The following is a 4,546-nucleotide window of genomic DNA, read 5'->3' as shown; positions in this document are numbered from 1 at the left end:
CTCCTCCACCCAACTAACCCCTTTCCAGTGTGTGTTAGGGTACCAGCCGGTTCTGGCACCTTGGCACGAGAGCCAGATCGAGGCCCCTGCGGTGGATGAGTGGGTGCGGCGCTCGGAGGAGACATGGAACGCTGCCCACATTCATCTGCAGCGGGCCATCCGTCGGCATAAGACGAGCGCCGATCTCCACCGCAGTGAGGGGCCTGTATACGCACCTGGAGATCGAGTCTGGCTCTCGACCAGAAACCTGCCCCTCCGCCTGCCCTGCCGGAAGCTGGGTCGGCGGTTTGTGGGGCCATTCAAAGTCCTGAGGAGGTTGAACGAGGTGTGTTACAGGTTAGAACTGCCTATTGATTACAGGAATATTAACCCCTCGTTCCATGTGTCTCTCCTCAGGCCGGTGGTAGCTGGTCCACTCCAGGACTATGAGATAGAAGAGACTCCTCCGCCCCCGTTGGACATCGAGGGGGCTCCGGCGTACACTGTGAGGTCCATCCTTGATTCGAGACGCCGGATGGGGGTCTCCAATATCTCGTGGAGTGGGAGGGGTACGGCCCGGAGGAGCGGTGCTGGGTGCCGAGGAGGGACATATTAGACCTGTCCCTGCTGACCGAGTTGCATCGGGGTCATCCTACGCGCCCTGCTCCGCGTCGTCATGGTCGTCCCCGAGGCCGGGATCGGCGCACGGCTGGAGCCGCGCGTCAAGGGGGGGGTACTGTCACGGTTTCGGCCGAGGCTGCTCCTCCTCCTTGTTCGGGCAGGCTTCGGCGGTCGTCGTCCCCGGAGTACTAGCTGCCACCGTTCGATGTTTCATGTTGTTTGGTTTTGTCTGTTTGTACACCTGTCCCTTGTTAGTGTTTGATTTGGTTGCCTATTTAGTTTTCGTGTGTGGGGGCAGGTGTTATGTGGTATTGTTTATTTGTCAAGCTGTTGCTCTGTGATATTTACTCTCAGGATTGTTGTTTGTCCGAGAGTCCGCACTGTGTGCGCTATCGCCTTTTTACACAATGTGTGTTTTGTGCGTACTGTGTATTTTGCCTCCCGGTTGGGTTGGCTGTTCGCCTGTTTGCTGCTGTTATTTTGTGACTAAAGTCTGTTGACGAACGCCCGTGTTTCCTGCGCTTGATTCCGCACCGCATCTACACTCAGCTACTGACACTTTTGCTGCACACCAGCCTTCTCTCCCCTCATCACACTGGCTCCATTGTAAGCTTGCGCAATGAGTTTGACTTTCTCGTCGTCGGCAAAAAGACCGTTCAGTCTCTCCAAAAGCACACTGGCGATTGAGACTGAGGTTGATTCCGAGATGGGAAGGAACTCAAAAAAGCGCTCCTGCACTTTGTGGTTGCTATCTATGTACCTCAGCACAAGCACCAGCTGTGTCTGTGTAGAAACGTCCGTGGTTTCGTCAGCTTGGATAGCTACGAAGTTCGCCGACTTCACCTCCTCCACAATATGTTCCCTCATGACCGCTAGCATACACTCCAGTAGCTCGTTTTGAATGGTCTTTGATGTGCCCTTGAAAACTTTAGCATTTTTAAGATGGTCATCAAACACCTCATCTAATTGTGCCACAAAGTTGACAAGTCCAAGAGAAATACCAGGGTTGGTGGAGCCCTCAGTTTCATCTTTGCCTCGCAAAGCTAACTCAAACACTCCGCAAAACTTCACACACTGGATTAGCCGGCTGAGGATGTGGCGGTTCTTGCTAACCTCATCGTTGTGGCGGCGGACAGCTAGCCTGTATCCTTCATCCAGTTGAGTGGCAATGTTCACTCTCCCCAAAGCAGACAATCTCAAACAGCTATCCATGTGGGTCTTTGACAGCTCATGTTTCTTAATCTTTTCTGAAAGATGGTGCATGTCCGTTACACCAGTCGCTGTCCAAGCGGTGCTGTCTGCCGTGCCGCCTTCAGGGTGAAAGAGTAAGCAGGGGTAGCAAAAGACTGCATTAGCTACATCGCAGCCTGCTAGCCAGGTTTTTCGTTCGTACCAATTTTTGGAAAATCCTCGGGTGTAGGACTTTCCCCCTTTAGTAAAAACCTGTTGAATTATTACATTTGGTCTGGGAGGTCCTAATTGTTTCGTTGCCAATTTATCTTGATTTGTTCGCCGACAAAAAGGAACTTCTTTCAAAGAGACAATCGAGTTGCACTGAACGCTAGCCATCTTGACAGTAGTACGTGAATTGATTGACGCTACTACCCGCTCTTTTCTTAGTTATGTTCATGGTTATGTTACGTATGACGAAAGCGGCGTAAGTGCAAGCCCTCCCGGAACCCATAGAGATTGTATTGAAAGCTCTGATATTTGAAAAAAAAAGATTTTACATGAGAGTCTATGAGAGACTTCTGGGGCGATTTTCAACCTGACTGAAATCGCCCCAAAACGGGCGGGGCCATTTGAAGCACGACTTTAGCCTGATTGGACATTTAGTGGCAGATCAAACGTCTAGATTAGAACACTGATAACTACTGTTGCCGTGATATAATTGATTAGAAAAAAAATCCCTTCCTTTTCCCGTTCGGCAGTGCGTCGCCCATATCGCCCTAATGAACACACCGCCCCCACTGATGTCATCGTCCTCCCCCCTTGCTTGAGGAACAATAGAGGAGCAATAGAGAACAAAAGAGATGTAATCTGTGGATGTCACTGAGTATGCTGATACCCCATTTCATGGACCCAAGATCCATAGGTATTGCAATATGAATGTCAATACGCACAATAAGGTGTATAGTGAGGTGATTCCCCTCAGTTAAAGGTCGCTAATATGAGCTACGACGCTAATATTTGTGTAAATTCTTCAGAATTGTAATCTGTGGGTTTCATTGAGTAGGCTGATACCCCAATTCATGGAACCAAGATCCATAGGTAAGGCTGTACAGTGCATATAAGTATGCCCCCAATGCAATTCTATAGTCTAATACGTTCACAGTGCAATTTCAACAGATTTGTACTTGTTTGAGGGGTCAAATTAACTAATTATTGTCTTTCTTTGAATTGATATAACAACATTCCGTCCTTGTTTAGCATTATATAATTATCTAACCCAATTTGTAAGTCGCTCTGGATAAGAGCGTCTGCTAAATGACTAAAATTTAAATCTAGCCCAACTATGGTATGATTCCACTATTTGTCAGTTTGAATATCTTTTGATGGGGGACTTTTATTTTGAAGTCAAACCAAAAAGGCCATTATCGATGCTAATCCTTATTGTGGATTGCTTCACACAGGTCGAATAACCTATTGGATGCTGTAATGCAGGGTACACTGTTGTCTGTAATGTCACAACTGTTGCAGGTGGGAGAGGAGAGGAGAGAGGGGTTTCTGAGATCTGAGACCACAGCGCTCTCCCTAATCCCCTGAACGTCACAGCTGTTTTCCACATGTACCTATGACTCCGCAGTCAGAATTCCTATGCTTCATGGATATAATGATTGATTGGCATTTGGTAGCCATCCACATAAATGATTACACCCAATTAATGACCTGGTCAGATGTTCAACATTCCTTGATGTGTGTTGCCTTGAGAACTTGGGACTGGCCAGTCTACAAATATAGCCTATCAGCTATCATACCTTACACAGATAGCCTATTGATCACCATATTATTTGTGAAAATAATTGCAGCTTTGATTGGAACTGGGATACATTTTTACAAACTACACATTCTCAGACCAAGTCCTTTCATCTCTGACAAATTGATCACCATATCATCATCATTCCTTTCTCTTCATTCATTGCTTCCCATAACTTTTTTCCTATCATTATTTGCCTCAAAGATTGAGGTATTTCACACAACATCTCTTCACTTGAAAAAGTTAATCACTAATCCTTTCCATGCGATCCTAGGCCTATAGGTCGTGCCAATGCTTGACATAACAGTGCATTATAGCATCACCCCAGAGTGTAGCCTACTCTAGTAACCCTATTGGGGTAAACAGTGTATACTATAACCTGCTGCTATCCTGGTGGAGGTACAGTACATCAATGAGTGTCAGACCAGTGTTGCAGTTGTAGCATTGAGAAGTTGATTATCGGCCTTTGCCTCATACTTAAAAGCAGGTCTTGTTCATTGTGCAGATCCTTGCAATGAGAAGGCTGATGTGTCTCGATAGGATTGGAGCAGTGAAGGTGGTTCCAGAACCAAACTGTGAGTTTACTGTGGATTGTATTGTATGAATAGTAGTGATGTTTGAATCCTCACCACAGTTTCAGACTTCGGTTTCTAGGTGCAACATGTCATAGAAGAAAAGGTTGCTTATACTATATGTTTGTGGTACAGATTGATGTGAAATGACTTTTTTGTGTCATTCTTCCGAAATTTATTGTGTCCCGAAAGAAAGGCTACAATAACAACCACCATAACCTTGAGCGCTGTATGTCATAACACAGAAGGTATGCTTTGAAGCCAAGCAACAAACAAGCTGAAATGCTCTGATAAAGACATTTGTAATTTTTCTGATGAAATACAACCTACAATCGCAACACAAAAAAAATGGTTAACATAGTTTACACGCTACTCAGAATGTTGGGCATTAACATGA

This window comes from Coregonus clupeaformis, chromosome 19 (genome assembly GCF_020615455.1).
Source record: "Coregonus clupeaformis isolate EN_2021a chromosome 19, ASM2061545v1, whole genome shotgun sequence".
NCBI lineage: Eukaryota > Metazoa > Chordata > Actinopteri > Salmoniformes > Salmonidae > Coregonus > Coregonus clupeaformis.
The sequence above is the reverse complement of the archived record's forward strand: the minus strand, read 5'-3'. Positions refer to the sequence as shown.